Here is a 10,000-nt window from a genome sequence, read left to right on the forward strand (position 1 = left end):
GATTACTATCATGGTTGTCATTATCATTATCATCATTATTATTGTTATTATCATGGCAATGATGATGATTATTGTGATTATGATTATAATGATTATCAATATTATCAACACTTATTATCTTATCTATTTATAACTACTTTGATTTGCTATCATCATTATCAGTACCGAAATGTACAGATGTTAATAACATCAAAATTTATACCTTTGTAACTAGTGCTTTATATAGACGAGTTATGATAAGAGATAGAATTAAAATGTAAACACGTCAGGCATTGATGATCACTATTAAATTTATATAACCTAAATTGTTGGCAAGTATACGGATATGTTGAACAATTGTTCTTAAAGAGAAACATGACACGCACACAGACACACGCACGCACACGCACACGCACACCCACAGGTTTTATATCTCCATTAATAAGAACGTCTCTGATAGCATTGCAATATTCATGGCGCACTGCTGGAAAATATTTTGTCCGGTGAAATATCAATGGCTTTTAGCTTTATTGTCGAGGAGATTATCAACTTCAGAAGGTAGGCCAGCTGAAGGATTTAAAAACTGCAGGCATGCCATGAGTGGGACTAGGCCTATTATAACGCCTGTCATGAATGGGACTAGGCCTATTATAACGCCTATCATGAGTGGGACTAGGCCTATTATAACGCCTGTCATGAGTGGGACTAGGCCTATTGTAACGCATGTCATGAGTGGGACTAGGCCTATTGTAACGCATGTCATGAGTGGGACTAGGCCTATTGTAACGCATGTCATGAGTGGGACTAGGCCTATTGTAACGCCTGTCATGAGTGGGACTAGGCCTATTGTAACGCATGTCATGAGTGGGACTAGGCCTATTGTAACGCATGTCATGAGTGGGACTAGGCCTATTGTAAAGCATGTCATGAGTGGGACTAGGCCTATTGTAAAGCATGTCATGAGTGGGACTAGGCCTATTGTAACGCTTGTCATGAGTGGGACTAGGCCTATTGTAACGCATGTCATGAGTGGGACTAGGCCTATTATATCGCATGTCATGAGTTGGACTAGGCCTTTTGTAACGCATGTTATGGGTGGGGCAAGAGTTATTGCAATATATGTCATGGGTGCCTATTGCAACGCGTCATGAGTAGTACTAAGCTTATTGCAACACATGTATGAGTGTAACTAGGCCTATTGCAACGCATGTCATATGTGGGAACAGGAAATGCCTTCACGGACATCGCCCCTTTAAACTGTTGTTGCTGTTTTATTTAAAGTTTAAAGCTTATCCTTTTAGGCCTATTTCCTTTTATCTAAAGGATTTTGTTTCTTTTATTTCTATCCTGTCTGTCTGTCTCTTTCTTTCTTTCTTTCTTTCTTTTTCTTTCTCTTTCTCTTTCTCTTTCTCTTTCTCTCTCTCTCTCTCTCTCTCTCTCTCTCTCTCTCTCTCTCTCTCTCTCTCTCTCTCTCTCTCTCTCTCTCTCTCTCTCTCTCTCTCTCTCTCTCTCTCTCTCTCTCTCTCTCTCTCTCTCTCTCTCTCTCTCTCTCTCTCTCTCTCTCTCTCTCTCTCTCTCTCTTTCTCTCTTCTCATCTTAATCATTCCTATAGCATTCATGTAATAACTTTGTTTTTTATTATGCCAATCGAGGTAATTGTACTGAGTAATAATGATATATTTGTTTTTGATGATTAGGGCATTATGTCAGATTAATGATGAGGTATATGTTTATCTTGATTATGTTAATTACATTGGTGTTGTCACTGATGGAGTCGTGTTAACGATGAATATTGAAAAGGTGTTTACAGTTATATTAACCTGCTTGTAAATTACGTGCGTTATTTTTGCAACAGAAAGAGCTGGCGGTGCGTAAAGAGTAATAAAGGCATGCGTGCGCGTGTTTCTGTGGACACACACGCACACGCACACGCACACGCACTCGCACTCGCACTCGCACACGCACACACACACATACGCACACACACACACACACACGCACACACACATACACACACACACATATATGTGTATATATATATATGTGTGTATATATGTATATATATCGTGTGTATGTGTATGTATATGTATATGTATATGTATATATATGTATATGTGTGCTAGTGAACACTGACAAAGGGGAAGGCTCCACCAATCGAATAAGATTTAAAGCAGAATGTATAAAATGCTTGGCATTGCTCCTCCACTGAGTTTATAAAATCTTCAGCGAAACTAATGAAGTTATCAGATCCTACCTATAAGACTCCCTTCTCCCTCTTGACAGTTCTTGGTTTCCGATCTCATCAAGTGCCTTTTTTTCAATCTTCTTTTTCTTCCACTTCCCTTTCATTGTCTTCTGGCGGGTCTCAATGTCTCCAGTCGACCATTCGGAACCACTTTGATAATTGGGTTCATTAAACTGCTAATGAATAGCTATCGTCTCACAGTAGCGCGTACTCATCAGGGCCCCATTTTCTATGCGAAGAACAAAGGAGGGGGAACTATACTAACAGCAGGCCTTATTCCTTATGGCACACCATTCATAACAATTCATGTACATTTATAAGTCGAACTAGCGATGGGGTGATTTTCAGAGAATATCGCCTCTTTAAGGATGCCTCGACGTGAAGCTGTGAATATTAATCTAATCCATCCAAAATTCATTAGGATTTAATTATACTCGCTTCCACTCGCCAGCCTACGGTGCGCTACCGTACTCCACAAACCCGAGTACAAACCCCGGAGGCGGAACTATCTAATAACACAAAAAGCATTATCGGCTTCGTATTTACCCGAAATTAATCCGTTTTGGAAGAGGCTTCATTGCGTTACCATCGCCACAAATCCGCTAGAGTGAGAAATTAGGTTATTCTTCGCCACTTTGAGATAAGTGTCTTTTTGTGTGTGTGTGTGTGAGTGCGTCGTTATGTTCGTGTCTCTGTCTGTCTGTATTTCTCTCTCGTTTTCTTTCTCTCTCTCTTTCTTTCTTTCTCTCTTTCTTTCTCTCTCTCTCTCTCTCTCTCTCTCTCTCTCTCTCTCTCTCTCTCTCTCTCTCTCTCTCTCTCTCTCTCTCTCTCTCTCTCTCTCTCTCTCTCTCTCTCTCTCTCTCTCTCTCTCTCTCTCTCTCTCTCTCCCCTCTCTCTCTTTTTCTCCCAAGTCTATATCTCTCTTAATTTTAAATATGTGACTAAGCAATAAATCGTTTAAGGGATGTGAACCTTGTCTCTAATTATTAATTTCCTCATTACTGTCCTTGTTTATTGTTGCCATGCTTATTATCATTATTATTGCTGTTGTTATTATTGTCGTTATTGTTAGTATTATTGCTGTTATTATTATTGTTATCGTCATTATTATTATTGATATCATTATCATCATCATCGTCATTATCATGCCACCAACATCATTATCACCATCATCATTATCATTATTACCCTTCTCTTACTCTTGTTTGACCTTGTCAGCAAGAACTTACCACTGAAAGAACTTACATATTTCTTATATGTTAATCTCCCCCCTAAAGATACATGAATCTTCCTCAAGTTCAGCTTTTTCTCAACATACGATACTTGCTTTCACTTCGCTCTAATCTTCCTTTGTGTTTTCCCTCGTGTTCTTGAGTTCCCCCCTTCTCTTCATTACTTATTCTTGTTTCTATTTCATGTTTTTTTTTTTTTTTTTTTTTTTTTCGAGGGGGTAAAAGTGGGTCGTCTGGTTAGGTTGGATTTTGTTCTTTATTGTTTTTTTTGGTATCTTGCTGTTTAATTACTTTTTTGGGAGTTTTGGGAGTAATCACTCTCACTCTCTCTCGCTCTCTTACTTTCTCTCTCACTCTCTCTTTCTTTCTTTCTTTCTCTTTCTTTCTTTCTTTCTTTCTTTCTCTTTCTCTCTCTCTCTCTCTCTCTCTCTCTCTCTCTCTTTCTTTATATATCTTTATTTATATAAATATATATATATATGTGTGTGAGTGTGTGTGTGGGTTGTGTGTGTGTGGCTCGTGTGTCTGTTGTTTTACAGGTTGTGTGTATATTTATGTATATATATATATATACAAATAAATATATACAGATATGTTATGGGGGGGGGGGGGGGGGGGGGGGGGGGGTGGGGGGGGGGTATATTATATATATATAGATATATAGAGATGTTGTGTGTGTGTTGTTGTGTGTGTGGTGTGTGTGTGCTGTGAGTGGTGGTGTGTGTGTATGTATGTATATACATATATAGATACATAATATATACATTTATACAATAAATATATATAAATTAGCTATATATATACATATATATATATATATATATATCATTCGCTCTTCTCACTCTCCCCTCTTCCCCTCTGCCCCTCCTCCCTTCCCTCTTTCCTCCTTCCTTTCCCCTCTCTTTTCTTTTCTTTCTTACCGAAATGAGTCTCCACCTCCTTTTCTTTCTTCGTTCTTTTCCCTTTCTTTCTTTTTCTTTCCTTTTCTTTCTTTTCTTTCTTTCTTTTTCTCTCCTCTCCTCGCTCTCCGTCATCCGCTCTCTCTTTCTTTCCCATCTTATATATCTCGCTCTCTTCTCGCTCTCTATCCTCGAATCTATCGCTCATCCCTCTCAATCCTCCTCTCCTCTCTCTATTATATATATATTATATATTATTTATAGATATATTGTTTGTGTTGTGTGTGTGGTTTGGTGGGTTTGTGTTGGGAGTTTTTTTGTTGATTATTGAGATTTTTTTTTGTAGTGTTTGATTTTTTGTATGTTGATATAATTATTTTTAGATATATTTATATATATATATTTATATTTTTTATTATGGTTTTTTTAATATGGGAGTTTTGAGTGTTAGTATTATTCTAGTCGAAACTCGAGACAATCTCTTAATTTGATATCTCATCATCGCTTTCGTGTACCATCTACATCTAGCCTCTCTCTCTGCTCTCTCTACTCTCTTTATTCCCCAACTTCATCCCCCCTTCTTACACATCTAAACAATCTCCTCCTCGCATTCTCTTCTCTTTCTCTTATCCCTCTCGCTCGCGCTCTCATCTGCTATATATAGATAAGATATATTTATATATATATAGAGAATATAATGTGTGTGTGGTGTGTTGTGTAGTGTGTGTGTGTGTGTTTGGGATGTGTTAGAGTTTTTATATATAATATTTATTTATATAATATATATATATATATAAGAATATTGATATATATTTATATGTGTGTGTGGGTTGTGGGTTTCGTGTGTGGGTGTGTGTGAGTAACTTTTGGGATATATATACATTTTATAGTACTTATGTATAGTATAATTTATATTATATATATATATATATATATATATATATTTATTTATATATTATATATATCGCGTCTCTCATGTCTCTCTACCACTTCGTACCTCCCGCTTCCCCTCATGACCCCTCCGTCCCTCTCCCACACCCTCTTGTTAATGGCTGCATGATATTTTATTTCCTCTCGTATCGTCTACCCTCTGTTGCATATCAAATTATCCTTCCCTCTTCCCTCTCCCTGCTTTGCATTTCCCCGTTATCATCTTCTCTCCCTGGGCGCTGTTCTCCTGTGTGCGCCTTTACGCATCCTATCTGATTTCGTCTCTCCCCCCCCCCTCCTCCTCCTCTCCCCCTCTCTCTGTGTTCTTCTTCCGAAATGATTCTCTTTTATTCCACAACTTCATCGTCCCTTCTCCCTCTCCCCTCTCCCACACCCTCTTGTTAATGGCTGCATGATATTTTATTTCCTCTCGTATCGTCTACCCTCTGTTGCATATCAAATTATCCTTCCCTCCCTCCTTGATTTTCTTGTGTGTTTAATCTGCACTACTTTGAACTTTGATTTTTTATCTTGTTCTGTTTCTTTTCTTGTGTGTTTTCCTTTCTGTTAGGATTAGTTGATTTACTGTGGGATATGTAGGGGGAATGATTACATGCACGCGCACACGCACATACACAAAATAGCAACAACGCCACAAAGCACAAGCACGAGCACACGCACACGGACGCACACACACACACGGATGCACACACACACACGGATGCACACACACACACACACACACACACACACACACACACACACACACACACACACACACACACACACACACACACACACACACGCACACACACACACACACACATATACACGCAAAAAAGTAACTATGTCCATATTTCAACGTGCGAATACTGCGAGTGTGTGTTTGCGTATGCGCGCGTTTGCTGAACACTATTCAAAGGGAAAGAAGCGCCCTGTGTCATCACCTGATCAAAGACATGTAAAGCGAAGGTCAAAAAGACCTCCCCGCCCCCCCCCCACCTCCGCAAAAAAACGAAGAAAAAAAAAAAAAAAAAAAAAAAGGGAAAACACGAGAGCGACGTCTACAGCAGCTGCATTGTTCCCCCGAGGCCTCCCGTATCACTTCTCGCCCCACATCTCTTCGTCACTCCCTGGGCGCTGTTCTCCTGTATGCGCCTTTACGCATCCTATCTGATTTCGTCTCTCCCCCCCCCCTCCTCCTCCTTGATTTTCTTGTGTGTTTAATCTGCTTTACTTTGAACTGTGATTTTTTATCTTGTTCTGTTTCTTTTCTTGTGTGTTTTCCTTTCTGTTAGGATTAGTTGATTTACTGTGGGATATGTAGGGGGAATGATTACATGCACGCGCACACGCACATACACAAGCACACGCACAAGCACAAGCACGAGCACACGCACACGGACGCACACACACACACGGATGCACACACACACACACACACACACACACACACACACACACACACACACACACACACACACACACACACACACACACAACTCACCATAACACACACAACACAAACACACCACACTCAACACCATCAAACACACACACACACACACATCACACACACACACAACACACACAACTACACACACACACCATTATACAACGGCAAAAAAGTAACTATGTCCATATTTCAACGTGCGAATACTGCGAGTGTGTGTTTGCGTATGCGCGCGTTTGCTGAACACTATTCAAAGGGAAAGAAGCGCCCTGTGTCATCACCTGATCAAAGACATGTAAAGCGAAGGTCAAAAAGACCTCCCCGCCCCCCCACCTCCGCAAAAAAACGAAGTAAAAAAAAAAAAAAAAAGGGAAAATACGAGAGCGACGTCTACAGCAGCTGCATTGTTCCCCCGAGGCAGAATCTCTTCACAAATACATTGTCATCACTCGCTTCTTCTCTCTTCCCTCCCCTCCTTCTCTTCCTCTTTCCTCCCCTCCTTCTCTTCCTCTTTCCTCCCCTCCTTCTCTTCCTCTTTCCTCTTAATGTTCCTTACTCTCTACTATCTCTCCTCTCCTCTGTCTCCTTTTGTCCTCCTTTTCCTTTTCCCTTTTTTTTTTTTTTTCTTTCTTTTTTTTCTCTTCCCTTTTTCCGTCTTTCTTTTATTACTTCCATCTTCCCTTTTTTTCCCCCCTCTTTCCCCCTCTTTTCCTTTTTTTTTCCTCTCTCTCTCTCTCTCTTTATCTCTCCTCCTTTCTCCCCTTTCCCCCTCTCGCTCTTTCCCCCCTCCTTTTCCTAACCATTTGTCTTCCTTTGTCCTACCTTTCTTCCTTCTTTAATTCACTCAATTCCCTCTCGTTCCCCCTTTTTCATCCATTCTTCAATGACTTCCTCTATCCACCCTCCCCCTCCCCCCCAACCCCTCCCCCCCCCCCCTTTCCTTATGTCCTTCCTTCCTTTCTTCCTTCTTCCTCCCTCAAACCCCTCCTTTCCTTCCATCCATCCATCCCTCATACCTCCTTCCCTCCCTTATTTCCTTCTTCCTTCCTTCCCTCCCTCCCACCCTCCCTTCCTTCCTCCGTCCCTCCCTCCCTCCCTTCCCTCCTCGCGTCCCTCTTCCCACCTCCCTCCCTCACAACCCCACCTCCCTCCCTCCCTCCCCTCCCTTCCTTCCCTCTCCCTGTCTCCTCTCTGCCCTGATCCCCTCCCTCCCTCCCCTCAAACCTGAACTCCTATCTCCCTCCCCACCTCCCCCAAAGGACCCTCCCCCAAGCCTCCGAAGCCCACTCTCTCAACAAGCGGGACGTCCCCCTCCACTTTCCTCAAGACACCGAGGGCGTCTTGTGCCATTTGATCCTGCCGCCCGTCGTCTTGAGTCCCGAGGGAGGGGGGAGACGTGAGAGAAGGGAGGGGGAGAAGTGAGAGAAAGGAGGGGGAGGGGAGAGGAAGAGGGAGAAAAAAGGGGAGGGGGTGGAAGAGGGAGAGGGATATTGTAATGGAGATAAAATGGGAGAAGTGAGAGAAGGGAGTGGGAGCAGGAGCGGAGGGGGAGAGAGGGAGAAGGAGAGGGAGTGGGAGTGGGAGTGGGAGTAGGAGTAGGAGTGGGAGTGGGAGAGATAGAAGGAGAGGGAGAGGGGGAAGGGGAGGAAGAGGGAAAGTGATATAATGGAGATGGAATGGGAGAAGAGAGGGAGTGGGAGAGGGAGAGGGAGAGGAGAGGAGAGGGGGAAAAGGGGATGTGGAGGGAGAGGGAGAAGGAGAGGGGAAAAGGAAGGGCGCGGAGGGCAAAGGGCCGCGGTCCGTAGGGCGCCGGGTATTAAACCTGGAGCTGGCGAAGCGGCGCGGGCGCGGCCGTTGGCTCGTCGCCATGACTCCAGGAACAAGCGAGCCCCTTCGTGGATATATTATTAGTTATTATAGATTTGTGCCATGGTTTGTTCAAGTTTTATGTTCTTGGTGTTGTATATAAGTTTCTTTTGTCATTTTTAGTTCCAGTTTTTGTCATGCTTTATTAGTTTTCTTGGTCATTTTTTTAAATTGTTGTTTTTATTATTGATTCACATTTTCAAATGTTTTTTTTTATTATTTTTCTTTCTATATTGCATTCTGTTTATGTTTATTTTTTCAAAGAGATTCTTCTTTTTTTTTTTTCTTTTTTTCTTTTTCTTTTTTTGTTCTGTGCTCTTGATGCTTTATGCATTGTTTTTTTCTATGTTCATGGTTTATCGTTACGCCCATTTTTGTCTTATCTTTTTTATGTTCTCTCTCCCTCTTTCGTCAAATTTTATTTTATTGCTTATTGCCATCATCACTTTTTCGTTACAATTATCATTGATATAGCATTACTGTTATCATTATAGACATTATAAATATTACGATACATATTGTTAGTATGACTGTGCCATTATCATTATTATCATCATTATGTGTCATTAATCCTGTTGTTAGTATCGTTATCATGATCATCAAATTTGAGGCTGACTTGACTATTCTTACTGTTTTTGTTTTTGTCTGTTATCTTTTCTTTCATCTCTGCTTTTACTCTTAATCTACTTATCAATATCATCCTATCCTTAGAGCTTATTCTTAACTTCTAAACGAATAAAGCGAAAGGAAGTGAAAGAGAATTACCAGGGTCCGTTGCAGCACCAACGCAAGCACTTTTTATTCGTTGAAAAGCAACTGACATCAAACGAGCTCGAGATGTTTTGTGCTTAGTGTTGCTCAAGTGAAAGTTTACACGCTTGAAACATTTCTTTGTCGGGCGGAAGGATATATATATTTTTTTTTTGGAAGGTGGAGGGGTAGGGGGTAGGGGGGGAGGGAGGGGGCGGCGGAAGAGGAACGTTTGTATGCGAACTATCACTCGTTTCCTGGCTAAGTAGTTAAGAGGCTAGAGAGATGCTGAGCTAAGAGCGAGGAGGATTTGTGAATCTATATTTGGATATGTATAATAACACGTGGACGCATTCATGCTCGCACACATATAACGCTCACACACAAGCGCGCACACAGACACATACATACACGCATACACTCATACACCCAAATACACACACACTATCTCACACACACACAAACGTAAACACAAACACAAACGCAAACGCAAGCGCAAACACAAACACACACACACACACACACACACACACACACACACATACACCCCCACCCCCACCCCACCCCCACCCCCACCCCCACACCCACACCCACACCCACACCCACACCCACCCCCACCCCCACCCCCAACCCATCCCAACCCCAA

The 10,000-nt window shown here is 41.7% G+C and overlaps 1 protein-coding gene across 2 annotated transcripts in view; it reads left to right on the forward strand.

Annotated features, from left to right (window-relative positions):
- Positions 1-10,000, forward strand: part of LOC122254235 (uncharacterized) — a 1,188,590-nt gene that overhangs the window by 45,916 nt on the left and 1,132,674 nt on the right. The window lies entirely within an intron of this gene.

This window comes from Penaeus japonicus, unplaced genomic scaffold (assembly GCF_977035675.1).
Source record: "Penaeus japonicus unplaced genomic scaffold, GWHDUDI00000001_assembly GWHDUDI00000005, whole genome shotgun sequence".
Classification (NCBI taxonomy): domain Eukaryota; kingdom Metazoa; phylum Arthropoda; class Malacostraca; order Decapoda; family Penaeidae; genus Penaeus; species Penaeus japonicus.